Genomic DNA, 18,360 nt, shown 5'->3' with positions numbered 1-18,360 from the left:
AATTTGATGCCAGCCCATGATTTCAGCTGAATTTCAGGTTTGCACTGCAGTTTTAAATATGAACAATAGTGATTTTAAATCACTATGACCAACCAATGAGAGACGTTTAGTTGCTAAGAGACACATTTATTAAGTAATCTGAAGTTTGCATTCAAAGTTACATAAAAATTACAAGCACATACTACATATGTCATCTCACGAAACACTGTCTTGTAGTCTAAAGCCTTAGGACTAGGTCACATTACTTGTCTATCAGAACTACATTTAGTAACCTGCATTCATTTTTTGTTTCTTTTTCATTTACATCTTTATGAAGATTCTGAGTTACAGCCAACTAGCAGATAAGAGAAAATAACAGGAGAGGCAACAGATAATTAGGTGCCATATATACCCTCGTAGGCAGCACTGCTGCCTCATAAGAAGGAGACCAGGGTTCACATCCCTGTGTTCTCCGCATATCCATGTGTGTTTCCTCCCACAGTCCAAGGACATGCAGGTTAGGTGAATTGGTATTGCTAAATTGGCTCTAGTGTGTGTTAGTGTGAGAGTGTGTTCACCCTGCAATGGACTGTGCCCTGTCTAGGGATTGTTCCTGCCTTGCACCTAATGCTTGCTGGGATAGGCTCCAGCTTCCCCACAACCCTACTCAGGATTATTGTGTTTGAAAATGGATGGATGAATGAATGGATGGATGGATATAGCGTATATGTCCACCATTAAATAACTGTTTTAGTAAAATATTTAAAAATAACTACACACATCTAATGAAACGATAAATGAAACACAAGCTGTCTAAATCAGTGTATTTCAACTGCTGGTCAGCAGATCTGGTCTGGCCTGGCAGAAATTTCCTGCCAGTCTGTGAAAGAGTTATTGGCACTTATACGCCTGTCATGCAGCATAGTGGAGATGAACAGCGCTGCCTGGGGCAAACAGTATAGATGGCACTGTGTAGGGATACATACTGTCAGCCAAGGAGATATGGAGGAGACAGGTTCAGTTTTTTGTTGACACTACATTCTTTTGCTAGTATTATGTCAGCTCGCCTGTCAACAACACGTGCATATTGTTTGCAAATACATTGTCAGCATCATTGTGCTGGAAACTTTTAAACCCTACAAAATGGAAAGAAAAAAAAAAGAAACCTTTTAACCTTCTTTAAAAGTGAAAACAACTGTCAGAAGAAAAGTAGTGATGACACAAAAAGCAAGCCAAGTATGAATAATTCAAGTTTAAAAGAAACAATAAAAAAGAAATGTGTTGATATTTCAGAATGTGCAAGAGAAACCAAAAAAAGAAAAGGAGACTTTGTCAAGCATTACATTAAGGAGTACTTATAGTTTGGTTTCGCCCCTGGCAGTGAACTATCGCTAGGGCTATTAAATTGTTAGTCAAGTTTTCCACTACCTATTAGTGTGAAAAGACGTTTTTCAACCCTATCACTGATAAAAAACAGAGAAACTAAACAGGTGTCAATGCAGCGATTCATCTCTTGAAAGAAACACTGCACCCACAGTTATCAAGTATTCTTGCAAAGAAGCAACAGCAGATTTCACACTAGCTTGATTTTAATTAAACATTGCTCTCTAAAATTTTAGTTCTATTCTATTATATTCAATCTCAATTTTCAATTCTTGTATTAACATTCCAACTGCTTGGATTCTGGTTATTTTAGAGAATTTTCATTTTATAGTATTATATTTAAAAACTAAAAAACAAAATACTATAATAAATAATGTTTTTTATTTCTGCCTTACCAGTCCCTGAATTAATTATCTTATTTTAACCAGTCCCTAAGTGTAAAAAGGTTGCAAACCACTGGTCTAAATGGCACATTTCATTAATAACAAATATTTGTAACAGAAAATGATGCTTGTGGCTTGAGGATGGGTCAGACTGCAGATGTCTTCGTAAAGGAAAGAAAAAATACTACTATTCATAGAAAACTAAATCAATGTGTGTATGAAGATACACTCTTTGTGAAACTATGCCAAACGACAACAATTCCACTTGATAGCTTCATGAAAAAGTTAAAATAGTACAATGGGCTTTATACCCTCACCCACAGTATGACATTTGTTACAGGGATGTTTCAGATCAGAATTAGGACCTGTCAAATACAAGAATGCTATTCTAGTAAAATAAGCAATCTGCATTAAACCATATTCAGCTTAAAAACTGTTATACATGCGATTTTAAAATTAGAGCACAGGTCCTGCCCCTGGCTGCCCTTTTTATTCAAGGTGGATAAGAAGTTAAAACAAAAAATTAATTTTATATACAGTACCATGTATACAAAGTGAACGCCTACAGTATTATCGACCATGCGTATCTACACTGTGGGCACTTATTGATTAAGTGACTAGCCTGGAACCATAGAATGAGTCCAGTGATGCTACTCAACTAGCAATCCTGTGCTAACAGTAGAATGCTTTAAAGGTGATGCCACAAGCTCATTTCTGCTCTCACTCTCTATTGGCAGCAATGATAATGGCACATTTTTTAATTTTCTGTTCAGAAAAGATATCAATATTTTAAAGGTAAGGAAATTACTCGGGCACTAAGACTGACATTCTATTGCGGAGTCCGAAAGTGAGAAATAAAAAAATGAGTGCAGCAAATATGAGAATTTCAAAAATTACTGATGGAAGCAAAAGTCATCTCATCCATTACAGTGCACCTTTAGAATGTCAAGACTTCAATCAAGAAACAAATATGGCCAAGTGTTTCAAGACCACAACTTGAGAAAAAACTTTCATACATCCATTTCCTAACTCACTTATTCTGTTCTGAGTTGTAAGAAGCCAATGTTGATAGGTGTCTGCAGCACCAAGTATAACTCGTGAACCAAACCTGGACAGGGTGCACAAACCCACACTTATCACACAGGTCCATTTTAGTGTTTCCAGACCTTTTAAAGTGCTGTATTTCTAAATGCTTCTCTGGTGTCCCAAAAGTATCATTTTGCATCTGATTCTGTCCGATTCATTCTTAAACATGAGATTCCCAACTGTTGTTTAATTCTAAAATCAACTCATTAAAGCAAATGGAAAATAACTGTCATAATTTTGATTTTCCTTTGATTAGAACAACTTAAAATTTCCACTTTGAAGAGCCTCATCAGTGTCAGCCAACACGCCAAGTCCTACAATTATGGCTTATGTGGCTGCTGGTTTGATACTTAATCCTTAAAAAAACAGATTTTAATTAAAAATATTCTGACCACCTTTATTAAAATACTCATGCATCAGTAAAGAGGAAAAAAAGTAAAGACATTGTGCAGACCCTGACATGATACAGTGACAATCTGTGACAAGCTTTTTTACGCTGAATGCCACACTACAAACAGTGCCCTACTGCTGCTCTTTGGAGACCACTAAAATAATAAAACAAGTCAGCCTTTGACTTGCCTGCTGTTTTACGTCGCTTGCTATTGTCAACCTGTCATAATCTTATTAACTAACCCATATTCCTCCTGACCTAAAGGCATTACCACGCCTAGTTCATTTGGTGTGTTTTTATCTAACCCCTGTGCAATTTCAGAGTGTTGGCTCTTTAAAGCAGGGATTTTAAAGGGTTGTAATAAAAGGAAAATCAGAATTATGAGTTATTTTCCATTTGCTTTAATGAGAAGGTCTTAGTATTAAACAACAGTCAGCGATCATAGGTTTAAGAGTGAAAGAGACAGAATCAGGGCACCAGAAAATCATTTTTAAAAAAACTTTCTGGTACACTTGTGAGATCGGGGTAGGGGGGAACTATGTTATAAAGGGGTCGAGTTCCATGTCTACTAATACAGATACCAACAAAGCATTCAGAATTATGAAATGGCTCATCACGGAAGTGAAGTACAAAAACAAATCTGCAAAACACTGCAGCTTTACACAGTGTGTCAGGAGTAACTCGATGTCAGCACTAGCACAGGTAAAACAAACAACTGCTCTTTCACAATGATAGCTTTTGCCTTTGAATTTGACCTTTTTCAAATAAATTTGAATTATATTCGAATAGCAACATTCGATCTGACAGCCCTATTATGAGCTCTATAACTTCTTGGACACATCAACCTCAAGCGATGGCTGACAAAGGCAAAGAAAATTATCAGAGATACCAGCCATCCCAACAATGGCCTCTCCTCTGTGCTGTGGTCAGAGAGACACTACCAATGCCTGAATGCCAGTCCAGAGAAGTTGAGGAGAAGCTTCTGCCCACAGCCCATCCGCATCTTGAATGAGGACAGTGCCTAGAGCTACAATGTATTTGTTCTTTCTTTTATATTTAGTTATTTAAGATGTTATTATTTATTCCTTGTCACGTTTGTAATTATGCTGCAATGCATACAACTGCATTCAGATTAACATGGTGATTTCTATTAATGTTTGTAAAGTCATGTGTTATTGTTTAGTATTTTTTAATATTCTTCATTAATACACAGTCTTGAGGTTTGGCAACTTAAGCTTTCCACTACATGTTGTATGTACTGCGTGTATAAATGTTATGTGAAAAATAAAACGTGATTTTTATTATTTATTTGATTAAACAGCATGCCATCGTAATGTTTTGCTTTTCAAAATTTAGAAATAAAAAAAAAACATCGGGTTACGTGAAAATTAAATACTGATACCCCGGTGCGAGGCCTTAATTCAAACCCAGGACTCTGAAGCAGTGAGGTGGCAGCGCCAAGAACTCCGGCAACCTACTGCCCTAATTGTTGCTCAGGCCAGCACTGCGTTGTTAGCGGTTGGTCCATTTTGTCATAAATCACACTTAATCTGCACAAACATGTAATAAGACCTTTATTTACTGATGTCTTATTAATTAGGATGTATTTGTCTTGATGGTTGCGCTTACACACGTGCAGATTAAAAAGGAACAGTTCAACGTGTGGGTAATCCGTGCCATCCACACTACCTGTTTGAAACGTATCTCAATTTTCTGTATTCAGTTATCTTAAAACTTTTTGTTTTATTGAAGGAAAGTATGAGCTACTAAAACTCACCACAAGCCAAACTAACCGCAAATCAAATAATAAAGCCGCCAAAAAGATAACATAAGACAACACAGTACACACTGGACACAATTTAAGTCGAACCTCAGGCGTTTAGCGGTTTTTTAACCACTAATTCACGAGGTGCGGTTGCTATTAAAACGCTGAAGAACTGTAAACTGTCGCGACGTACTTCGCTATCACGATGAACTAATGGTTAAATGTCGCCACATTTCTGCCAACATGTTGTTGCCATTTAAAACAACAGCTGCAACATTCAAGACAACAAAAACAAAGACAAAATATTAAAATGTACATTAAAGCCATATTGGACATAATTTCGCATTACCTAGATAAGACGACTTCGTGTCACACTTAAATTCTTCCTCCCTAACTCCGTAGCACAAACCCTCAGTTCCGGTAACACAAGTTGCTCGTGCCGCACTCACGCACTATAAGGCACACTAGTGCCATCTACTGATCAGGCGGTATCAGTAATTTGTTAGTGCAAGAGTTCTTGAACTTTTTACTTTCTCATTTGGAAAGTACAGGGAAAGTATTGTAATCGTCCAACGATTCGATGTCGAGATTTTGTTTTAGGCCTCCGTGACTTTCTCGTATACGAAGTATAAGGAAACTAATAGCTATTGGTATCCTCCAAAAATTCAATTTAGAGATGTTGATGAATCTCGACATTTACCTCCCGAATATGCCATTTTTGGAATTATGTCTCTGTGTCTGTGTGTTTGTTTGTGTGTGTGTGTATGTAAACAGGTCAACCAAATTTTGCATACAAGTATCTGGTACAAAACGTAGATTTCTATCAACTTTTGGGGTATTTCCGTTAACCGGAAGTGGTACTTTACCGCTTTATTCACGCAGCTGCCAGTCCGATTTTTTCAACTTTACTTTTACAATAATTGTTCAATATATTATTAATTTGATTTGTTGTTGATGGTTCTTACATAATTTGTAATTACATTACATATTTACATAATATAAAAATATAATCATTGTCTTGCGATTTACTCTTCAAATATCCATCCCCATGTCTGAGTATACGAGAAAGTCTAGGGTAGACGCCTCCCGATTTTTTAATCTGAGGACCTAAATTAGAAAATCGGTACCATTACAGGGACCCAAGAAGCGGATTATTATCATAATGACAACATGACCATCACACACAAATAGCAATGGCCTTGTGATAAAAAACAATTTAATGTGTTTCCTTTCAAGTATCTCTCAAACAGTAGTACTGCTGTAATAGCACGGTGTTGTACCGTGTTAGCCAGTATGGAATTCAATAAACGTCAAGCAAAATGATATGTTTAATTGGCTCACTGAACAGAAGCTTGCATATGAATATTGCTAAAACAGAAAAATGAAACAAAACTAACCCACCTTAAAAAGCACGTGTCTGTCTGTGTGTCCGTTGATATGTCTCTGTCATTCCAAACAATGGCGCATCACACAAACACTTGTTGCAATGCATTTTATTACTACATGCATTATAAAATACATTCCAATAGATGATGCACTGCAAATATTAACGCTGAGGTCTAGTTGATTGATTAGTTTTTAATCCATTTTAGATAGGTAACACAGCTAGTTGTTAATAATACAATTATTCAAAACAGGGAATAGGTTTCTGAAGTACAGTATATCACTGCCAGTGTAAATGCTTAGTGTACACTTTAGTAAAGGTGGCAGATATAGACTGATAAAAAATATTTTTGAAAGATTAATATGAATGGCCCCTTAGCTTTGTCATCAGACATATGGCACAGATAAGAAATAGAGTAGGCAAGAAAAAAATGAATTGATGCAGTGTAGTTATCCCGTCTTAAATAACTTTTTTTTTAAATTAAGTTTTTCGAATGAGCTCCATGATTAAAATAGTAGCATTGAGTAATAGAATGATTTGTATTGTTCTTAACAAGGCTCCTTTAGGTGGCTTGCTAACCTTAAAAGGAATTCTCTTTGTGACATTGAAGGCTTGCCACTTTTTATAGGCACCCCTGTCACTGACTCTGAAGCTGGTTATTTACATGATGGAATGCCAGCTCATGCCATGGACGTTCCCTCAGGCTGATGCAATTTGTCAGTACCATTACAATAACAATATGTTTTTTCTAAAGTGAGTTCATAAATACTTCAACATATCTTGGATTTCTTTTTACATGTCAGTAAAGGGAGTAAAAAAGTGGCTAAAATATTCCAGATAAATCCATCCATCCATCCATTGTCTCCCGCTTATCCGAGGTCGGGTCGCGGGGGCAGCAGCTTGAGCAGAGATGCCCAGACTTCCCTCTCCCCGGCCACTTCTTCTAGCTCTTCCGGGAGAATCCCAAGGCGTTCCCAGGCCAGTCGAGAGACATAGTCCCTCCAGCGTGTCCTGGGTCTTCCCCGGGGCCTCCTCCCGGTTAGACGTGCCCGGAACACCTCACCAGGGAGGCGTCCAGGAGGCATCCTGATCAGATGCCCGAGCCACCTCATCTGACTCCTCTCGATGCGGAGGAGCAGCGGCTCTACTCTGAGCCCCTCCTGGATGACTGAGCTTTTCACCCGATCTTTAAGGGAAAGCCCGGACACCCTGCGGAGGAAACTCATTTCAGCCGCTTGTCTTCGCGATCTCGTTCTTTCGGTCACTACCCATAGCTCATGACCATAGGTGAGGGTAGGAACATAGATCGACTGGTAAATTGAGAGCTTCGCCTTGCGGCTCAGCTCCTTTTTCACCACGACAGACCGATGCAGCGCCCGCATTACTGCGGATGCCGCACCGATCCGCCTGTCGATCTCACGCTCCATTCTTCCCTCACTCGTGAACAAGACCCCGAGATACTTGAACTCCTCCACTTGGGGCAGGATCTCGCTACCAACCCTGAGAGGGCACTCCACCCTTTTCCGGCTGAGGACCATGGTCTCGGATTTGGAGGTGCTGATTCTCATCCCAGCCGCTTCACACTTGGCTGGGAACCGATCCAGAGAGAGCTGAAGATCACGGCCTGATGAAGCAAACAGGACAACAGCATCTGCAAAAAGCAGTGACCCAATCCTGAGCCCACCAAACCGGACCCTCTCAACGCCCTGGCTGCGCCTAGAAATTCTGTCCATAAAAGTTATGAACAGAATCGGTGACAAAGGGGCAGCCCTGGCGGAGTCCAACTCTCACTGGAAATGGGTTCGACTTACTGCCGGCAATGCGGACCAAGCTCTGGCACCGATCGTACAGGGACTGAACAGCCCTTATCAGGGGGGCCAGTACCCCATACTCTCGGAGTACCCCCCACAGGATTCCCCGAGGGACACGGTCGAATGCCTTTTCCAAGTCCACAAAACACATGTAGACTGGTTTGGGCGAACTCCCATGCACCCTCCAGGACCCTGCTAAGGGTATAGAGCTGGTCCACTGTTCCGCGACCAGGACGAAAACCACACTGTTCCTCCTGAATCCGAGGCTCGACAATCCGACGGACCCTCCTCTCCAGGACCCCTGAATAGACTTTTCCCGGGGAGGCTGAGGAGTGTGATCCCTCTGTAGTTGGAACACACCCTCCGATCCCCCTTCTTAAAGAGGGGGACCACCACCCCGGTCTGCCAATCCAGAGGCACTGGCCCTGATGTCCATGCGATGTTGCAGAGGCGTGTCAGCCAAGACAGTCCTACAACATCCAGAGCCTTGAGGAACTCCGGGCGTATCTCATCCACCCCTGGGGGCCCTGCCACCAAGGAGTTTTTTGACCACCTCGGTGACCTCAGTCCCAGAGATGGGGGAGCCCACCTCTGAGTCCCCATGCTCTGCTTCCTCATTGGAAGGCATGTTAATGGGAATTGAGGAGGTCTTCGAAGTATTCCCCCCCACCGACCCACAACGTCCCGAGTCGAGGTCAGCAGCGCACCATCCCCACCATATACAGTGTTGACACTGCACTGCTTCCCCTTCCTGAGACGCCGGATGGTGGACCAGAATCTCCTCGAAGCCGTCCGAAAGTCGTTCTCCATGGCCTCCCCAAACTCCCCCCACGCCCGAGTTTTTGCTCAGCAACCACCAAAGCCGCATTCCGCTTGGCCTGCCGGTACCTATCAGCTGCCTCCGGGGTCCCACAGGACAAAAGGGTCCTGTAGGACTCCTTCTTCAGCTTGACGGCATCCTTCACCGCCGGTGTCCACCAACGGGTTCGGGGATTGCCGCCACGACAGGCACCGACCACCTTACGGCCACAGCTCCGGTCAGCTGCCTCAACAATAGAGGCACGGAACATGGCCCATTCGGACTCAATGTCCCCCACCTCCCTTGGGATGTGGTCGAAGTTCTGCCGGAGGTGGGAGTTGAAGCTACTTCTGACAGGGGGCTCTGCCAGACGTTCCCAGCAGACCCTCACAACACGTTTGGGCCTACCACCCCTGACCGGCATCCTCCCCCACCATCGAAGCCAACTCACCACCAGGTGGTGATCAGTTGACAGCTCCGCCCCTCTCTTCACCCGAGTGTCCAAGACATGTGGCCGCAAGTCCGACGACACGAGCACAAAGTCGATCATCGAACTGAGGCCTAGGGTGTCCTGGTGCCAAGTGCACATATGAACACCCCCTATGCTTGAACATGGTGTTCGTTATGGACAATCCGTGACGAGCACAGAAGTCCAATAACAAAACACCGCTCGGGTTCAGATTGGGGGGGCCATTCCTCCCAATCACGCCCTTCCAGGTCTCACTGTCATTGCCCACGTGAGCATTGAAGTCTCCCAGCAGAACGAGGGAGTCCCCAGAAGGTATGCCCTCTAGCACCCCCTCCAGGGACTCCAAAAAGGGTGGGTACTCTGAACTGCTGTTCGGTGCATACGCACAAACAACAGTTAGGACCCGTCCCCCCACCCGAAGGCGAAGGGAGGCTACCCTCTCGTCCACCGGGGTAAACCCCAATGTACAGGCTCCAAGTTGGGGGGCAATAAGTATACCCACACCTGCTTGGCGCCTCTCACCGGGGGCAACTCCAGAGTGGTACAGAGTCCAGCCCCTCTCAAGGAGATTGGTTTCCAGAGTCCAAGCTGTGCGTCGAGGTGAGTCCGACTATATCTAGCCGGAACCTCTCAACTTCGCGCACTAGCTCAGGCTCCTTCCCCTTCAGAGAGGTGACATTCCACGTCCCAAGAGCCAGTTTCTGTAGCCGAGGATCGGACCGCCAAGGTCCCCGCCTTCGGCCACCACCCAACTCACACTGCACCCGACCTCCTTGGCCCCTCCCATAGGTGGTGAGCCCATGGGAAGTTCCAGATAAATGCATACACTATTTGTTTGCACTAGTAATAGGATACATCTTGATGAATAATTCAGTGAACAGTCCAGTTTGAAATGTTTAATGCCACATTAACACTGTGCTGAATGTCTAGAGCTTGTCTCAACCCTTTGATGTTTGCTGATGTTCCTACAATTCACAATAGTACAGACACATCCTTTACACTACAGTAGACTGAAATGTATTGACCCTCTTTAAAAAAGTGTCACAAGAAGGAATCTCTGCTTGCTGAAGCACATTAAACATCACATAAAATGTTCTTTGCTTCTCTGATGCAGAATTAGATTAATTTATGGTGTAACAGCAAATATGCAATGAAGCAACAACCAGCTGTTGATGTTCGCTGAATCTGCCTTTCAGGACAATGACACTGTATACACACCCACTCTATTAACTTGCTCTTCACAACACCACAAAACTCATCATATTCTTGTGCCACATCTGTTATTTTCATTTTGACATTTCAGGTTACGTGGTCCCTTCACCTCACAAGCTTGGCTGTCATTCCCTCTTCTCTCCTATTCATGACTTTGCTTATTAGACATCTCAGTTGATTGCTTCAGAGGTTGTGAGAGGGAGGAAGTCATGCTGTGGGAAATATTTTTTCTATTTTCACACCCTGGAAACAAAGGCTGTCTATGATGTGTCAATAGTGTTATTTCACATACGACTGCAATAAATGCTACTCCAAAGAGAGGACGATTTATCACTTGGCACATGATTCATGCTAGGATGAACCCGGCTACCTTTACTACACAATCATGTGGTGACTCATCACAAATACAGTATTTAGTTTAAGAAAGACTGTGTTAGAGGCATTAACAACAACTTGCCAATTCTTCCTTACTAGGACCATCAAAAAGAAAATCATATCTTAAACATCTTTGTTGAAAAAATTAATCAAAGTGGAAGGGTTAGCACCAGGACATCTGTTTTGAAGGCAAAACTCTCATTTTAACAGTCAATTTACGTCCTTGTCTTTAACATGAGATTGTTAGTACAAGCAGCAAAAATGAGGTTTCTTTGAAGTATGGCTGAGCTGACACTCCATGATAGATCAGAAGCTCAGTGATTTGGGATAGCTTCAGGGTAGAGTTACTGTTCCTCAAGATTGAGAGGAGCCAATTGAGGTAGTTTAGGAATATTGGATACACTGGAGGGATTATATTTTGTGGCTGGCTTGGAAACATCTGGAGGACGGGGAAGTCTGGGCTAATCTGTTAAGCCTGCTGCTACCGTGACCCTCACTAGGAAAAATGCTTAACAAGATGAGATGAGACATTTAATTCCTTTCCATCCATAAACCTATATTGGAATAAGCTGAGATGGACGTCTAATATCACTGAAATTACACACACAAAATTCTGTGGAAGAGAAAAACCAGCTCTGGCTAGGCTACCAGTGCATTAAGAGACACATTCATGCACTCTCCCACATTCACTTAATATATTAGAATTTTAGAATGTAATTAATTTAATGAAACATGTAAAACTACTATATCCTTTCAGCAATCATTATGCTGGCCATCACTTAAATAACATTAGAGTAGTCTTATTGAGATTGTTTCAAACTGTTTAATTTGACTGGATTAAAGTCATTTTGTGTGAAACTCTGAAAACTATTATATGTCTCTTATACTGCACATCAAACATCACACCATATACTAAATATGCTGTAGGCATTTATTTTATAGAAACACCACTTAAGAATTAGGTATACTTACAAAACATAAGTGTAGTTGCATGTTTAGCCATTAAATATGGAGTGCTTAAAGATCTGTTTTACAATCTTTGAAAATTATATGTTTAAAGGTTCAATGTAAGCAGTACATATACTGAAAAGTACTGCCTGGATGGACTCTGCATGTTCTCTATATACATTCATGTTTTCTCTTCCAGGTACTTCCAGGTTTTTTCTCCAATATTCTAAAGATGGTAATGTTAACTGGTGATTATTAATTGGCACAGTGTGTGCATGAGGAGACATCACTGCACACCACTTTGTGATGTTTCCTGCCTTGTATCCAATACTGACATTAAAGGCCCTGACTCTGCAACCTTTAAATGTATTAAATGGATTTGAAAATGTTAGGTTAATTATCTTTTCATGAGTTCTTAAATATGGGTCACTAGCAAGTTATGCCAGGAAGCATCACTGCTCTCTTAACCAAAACACATACGTACTTGCAAGAAACTCAGAAGTGTGTCTGTTTATTTATTGTTGTAATATCTTGTGTACTCCAACTAAGTATGATCTGTATGAACAAAATTCAATATAAGAACATTAAAAAAATAGTAGTAACGCACAAGGTAACTTCCTCATACCATTCATAACAGCCTTAATAACAACACCATTAGTCTACCCTATTACTTGGCAAGTTGCTTCTGGTCATTTCAACCATCAGCTAATTAGTAGTCTGGCGGCTCCTATTTTATCTGAGTCATACTTTTTAAACTTATGAATTTTCTGTCTTTCATATAAGCTACACATTTCATTGAACCTTGTCTTTAAAATTATCTATAGATTAAATATTGTACCTTACTCCTGTCCTCTGCAGTGTTTTTTTTTCTGGATTGAATTAGCCATCTTATTTGTAGCAGCTGTGGAGGCCCAATACAACTTTAGGGTCACGAGCAGGAGGAACCTACCCTTGCAGTACTGGGTATAAGGTAGAAACCAACACAAGATAGTGTATCAGTCCATCAAGGCACACACTTATACACAGCAATACACATTCATAACAGAGCAATTTAGAGTCAGCAGTTAATCTAACTTGCATAGTTTTTGGATTTTTAATTCTTTTAGCATGGCTATGAGTAATGAAAAGTACTGTATTCTAGGACAGATGGAGACTGCATTCTGCTAAGCATATTGTGATGGCACTCACTATAAAGTAAAGACTTAAGATTGCAGGTTAAAGCAGGAATAAGGGAATCACAGGGCAAACACATACAAATAAACACATGGTTAAGTTTGGAGTCACAAATCCACTAAGAACAAGGATGCCTTGTTAAACTCTGCTTTCATTCAGGATTCTTTTGTAATCTGTAATCAATTTAATACATTTCATAATGTGCTAAAATGAAGTAAAACATTTAACTACCAGTAATTTTTTCATAATCGCCAGTATCCACAAAATATAAAGGTCATAAGAGACCAGATGGTCAATGCATGCAAGTTTCTGATGAGATGTTCAATGCAGCACAGTGACTGATTACAGAGAAAAGAAAATCTCTCCAGTGGTTTATGCTGCAAAAATAATGAGTCACTCTTCTTCAGGCTAAACAGAAACCGCACGTCTCCATCTAGTCATAAAAATGTGCAGATCTTCCCAGTTCAATATAAAAAGGTTGTACTAAGTTCAAAAAGTCAACAGCTTTGCATCTAGTTGAGATTCTCTTGCTTTAAAGTAATTAGATCCCTATTTTCCCTTTACTTCTCATTACCTTGATCTTAATAAAAACTTTGACCTGCTTTTCTGTGTATGTTAACCAGACCCTTCATACCTTTCATTAATTTTCCTGAACCCATTACAATTAAGAATCACAGAGAGTCAAGCTCAATTACATAGCAGTTGATACAAAGCAGGCACCAAACCTAGACAAGACATCATTCCATCATCAGAAACACTCACAATCTTACCCACTCTTACCAATAAAGGGCCGGTTTAGGGTCATCAGTCAAAACACACTTGGACACAACATCACATTCAGAATGGTTTTTTTTTATTGTGCTGGAATCATAATGCTTTTAAATTATATTTTGTGTCATTTACTATTTGTCATTTATTATTTAAATATTTTTAAAATGTCAAAAAAACCACTGAAGGAAAACATGTCACATAAAAAAGAGATTTTAGAAAATACACAATCTAGAATTGATGAGTTTCATGAGCCTGGAAAGGAATACAAAAAACATACGAAGAGTTTAGGTATTGTTCAGGCCACAATTGGACAGGTAGCATATGAATTGGTACTGCTTTACTGACTCAGGGCCTGAACGGCTTACCATCATTGAAGAGAAAATGAATTCTCAACTTTAAAAAGGTACCCTTACAGATTAATATCCAGGTGGCTGTCTGCCAGCTGAAGCTCAGTAGAAGTTGGTTGATGCAGCAGTATAGTAAATCTACTATAGAATGGCTTCAATAAAGGAGAATGCAACATTTGGTTTGTCCCAGTCAGAGACCAGAACTTAACCCAACAGAGATGCTGTGGAATGAATTCAAGAGAGCTGTTCACACCAGACATTCTAAAAATATGGCTGAACTGAAGCAGTTCTGTAATGAGGAATGATCCAAAATTCTTGAATGTTGTGCAGGTCTATTGGAAACACTTGTTAGAGGTTATTGCTACTAAAGGAGGTTCAACCAGTTATTAAATCCAAGGCTTCACTTGCTTTTTCTGCAGCACACTGTGAATGTTTGATCGGTGTTCAATAAAGACATGAAAGATTATAACTGTTTGTGTGTTATTAGTATAAGCATATTTTGTTTTTCTTTACTTGTGTCTAAGATGAAGATCGGATCACATTTTATGACCAATTAATGCAGAAAACCAGGGTTCACATACTTTTTCTTGCTACTGTATTGTACTTTTATTAACGACAACATAGTAATTCAAGTACAGACAACACACACAAAGGGAAGATTATTTCATGTGTGTCACTCATCTTACGACTGTTTACGCAAACACATACACATATTGATAGGTTATACAGATAGGTCCATAAGCATTTGGGCAGTGATACCATTTTCATAATTTTGGCTCTGTGTGCCACCACAATGGTTTTGAAATGAAATAATCAATATCTGATTAAAGTTTACACTTGCAGTTCTAATTTAAGGCATTTAACAAATACATTATATGAGCCATTTAGAAAAGACAGCCATTTTTATACATGGTCCCCCAATTTTCAGGGGGTCAAAAGTATTTGGACAAACTAACATGGTCATAAATATAATGATCATTTTCATTACTTGGTTGAAAGTCTGGAACCCATGGCCATCTCCAAGTGCCGGGTATCCATTCTAATGATTCTTTTCCAGGCCTTTATTGTAGCTGCTTTCAGTTGTTGCTTTGTTTTTTGGAGTTTCTGCCTTCAGCTTTGTATTCAGCAAGTGAAATGCATGTCCATTTAGGTTGAGGTCAGTTGATTCACTCGGCCATTGAAGAATATTCCACTTCTTTGCCTTGAAAAGCACTTGGTTTTCTGTCACAGAAGGTTTTGGCTCATTGTCCGTCTCTACTGTGAAGGGTCGTCCTATCAGTTTTGTATAATTTGTCTGAATCTGAGCAGACAGTATATCCCAGTACAATTCTTAATTTATGCTGCTTCTTCTGCCTCCACTATGTTTCACAGATGATGTGGTATTCACTAGGTCATGAGCCATTCCTTCTCTTCTCCATACTCTTCTCCATCCATCATTCTGGTACATATTGATCTTAATTTAATTTGTCCAACAAAGCTGTTCCAAAACTGGACTAGGTTTTTAAAAATATTTTCTGGGAAAGTTTAATCTGTCCTCCCTATGCTTGAGGATTACCAATGATTTGCACCTTGTGGTAAACCCTCAGTATTTATTTTCATGAAGTCTACTCTTGATTGTAAACTTTGGCAATGATAGGCCTGCCTTTCAGAGAGTGTTCTTGTTTTGACTAAATGTTGTGAATTGTTTTTTTTTTTCACCAAGGAAAAAATTCTGCAATTATCTAGTACAGTTGTCTTCCACTGTTGTCCAGACCTTCTGGTGTTTGCTGAGCTCACCAGTGCATTCCTTCCCTTTAAGAATGTAGCAGATGATTGATTTGACCTCTCCTGGTGTTTCTGCTATCTCTCTAAAGGGTGTGTTTTGTTTTCTCAACCTAATGATGGCTTGTTTTTAGTTGCATGGACAGCTCTTTGGATCTCATATTGAGAGTTCACAGCAACAGCTTCCAAATGAAAATTCCACACTTGGAATCAATTCCAAACCTTCTACCTGCTTAATAGTTAATGAAATAATTAGGGACCTGCTCACACCTGGCTATGGAGCAGCTTGTCAGTCAATTGCCCAAATACTTTTGAGAGTCTAAAAATGGGGGACCAATGTATAAAAATGGATGTCATTCCTAAATGACTTATACAATATTTTTACTAAATCCTTTGAATTAATGCTGAAAGCCTATACTTCAATCATGTAATTATTTCTTCATTTCAGATCCATTGTGGTGGGATTTAGAGCCAAAATTATTAAAAAATTGCGTCACTATTCCAATTACTTATGGACCTAACTGTATATTGTACACTGTATATACATGCATTCAATGATGGTAACATAACTGATTGTTACAAGAACAACATGAGCTTCCCCACTGTGGGTGATGGCACAGAATTTATCTTATACACTAATTATACTTTACCTCTTTTGAGTTTTTCAATTGCACTTTCTCCTCGCCACCAGTGAGCCTTCTAATCAAGAGTGCACATAATTTCTACCTAGCTTTTCAAATAGCCTTTGAAAAATACACTTCAATCCCCCATCCATTAATTTTCTAAACCTGCCTCACCATGATAAAGGTCATGGGGATTGTCAGAGCCTCTTCTAGAAGCAAAGGGCACAAGAATAACATCAGCCTTGGGTGGGACACCAGTTCACCACAACATACCTCATGAAAACTGAATTCTAAACTACAAGTGGCAGGAATTTAGGGCTTAATTTGCAGAATTTACTTAAATGTAGAAAACAAGATATTATGGGACAAGTATGGTCAGTGATTTAGCTTCTAGGATGGCACAGTGGGCTGCTGTCTCTCAACTTCAGACAGAGTCCTTGGTTTAAAACCTTGGTACCTGTGTGGATTATGAATGCTCTCTTCACATCTGTGAGGGTTTTTCTCCAGATTGTAAGTCCTCAAAGACTTAAGAGTTAGGTTACAGACAACTCTAAATGTGAGCTTTTGTGTATGTACAGTACTGTGCAAAAGTTTTAGGCAGGTGTGAAAAAATGTTGCAAACAAAGAATACTTTCAAAAATGGAAGTGTTAATCATTTATTTTCATCAATCAACAAAATGCAGTAAATGAACAAAAGAGAAATCTAAATCAAATCAATATTTGGTGTGACCACCCTTTGCCTTCAAAACAGCATCAATTCTTCTAGGTACACTTGCACACAGTTTTTGAAGGAACTCGGCTGGTAGGTTGTTCCAAACATCTTGGAGAACTAACCACAGATCTTCTGTGGATGTAGGCTTCCTCACATCCTTCTGTCTCTTCATGTAATCCCAGACACACTCGATGATGTTGAGATCACTTCCAGGACTTCTTGTTCTTCTTTACGCTGAAGATAGTTCTTAATGACTTTGGCTGTATGTTTGGGGTCGTTGTCCTGCTGCAGAATAAATTTGGGGCCAATCATACGCCTCCCTGATGGTATTGCATGATGGATAAGTATCTGCCTGTATTTCTCAGCATTGAGAACACCATTAATCCTGACCAAATCTCCAACTCCATTTGCAGAAATGCAGCCCCAAACGTTCAAGGAACCTCCACCATGCTTCACTGTTGCCTGCAGACACTCATTATTGTACCGCTCTCCAGTCCTTCGACGAACAAACTGCCTTCTGCTACAGCCAAATATTTCAAATTTTGACTCATCAGTCCAGAGCACCTGCTGCCATTTATCTGCACCCCAGTTCCTATGTTTTCGTGCATACTTGAGTCGCTTGGCCTTGTTTCCATGTCGGAGGTATGGCTTTTTGGCTGCAACTCTTCCATGAAGACCACTTCTGGCCAGACTTTTCTGGACAGTAGATGGGTGTACCTGGGTCCCACTGGTTTCTGCCAGTTCTGAGGTGATGGCACTGCTGGACATCTTCCGATTTCAAAGAGTAATAAGCTTGATGTGTCTTTCATCTGCTGCACTAAGTTTCCTTGGCCGACCACTGCGTCTACGATTCTCAACGTTGCCTGTTTCTTTGTGCTTCTTCAAAAGAGCTTGAACAGCACATCTTGAAACCCCAGTCTGCTTTGAAATCTTTGTCTGGGAGAGACCTTGCTGATGCAGTATAACTACCTTGTGTCTTGTTGCCGTG

The 18,360-nt window shown here is 40.4% G+C and overlaps 1 protein-coding gene across 1 annotated transcript in view; it reads right to left on the bottom strand.

Annotated features, from left to right (window-relative positions):
- psme3ip1 (proteasome activator subunit 3 interacting protein 1) overlaps positions 1-5,426 on the bottom strand; it is a 136,609-nt gene extending 131,183 nt beyond the window's left edge. Inside the window, exon 1 of the mRNA XM_028809362.1 lies at positions 5,337-5,426. The gene's annotated coding sequence lies outside the window, so the exon portion shown is untranslated. The remainder of the gene's footprint in view (positions 1-5,336) is intronic.
- Between the last annotated feature and the right edge of the window lie 12,934 nt (positions 5,427-18,360).

The sequence above is a fragment of the Erpetoichthys calabaricus genome, chromosome 9, assembly GCF_900747795.2.
Source record: "Erpetoichthys calabaricus chromosome 9, fErpCal1.3, whole genome shotgun sequence".
Lineage (NCBI taxonomy): Eukaryota > Metazoa > Chordata > Cladistia > Polypteriformes > Polypteridae > Erpetoichthys > Erpetoichthys calabaricus.
Note: the sequence above shows the minus strand (reverse complement) of the source record. Positions and strands in the feature narration are given on the sequence as shown.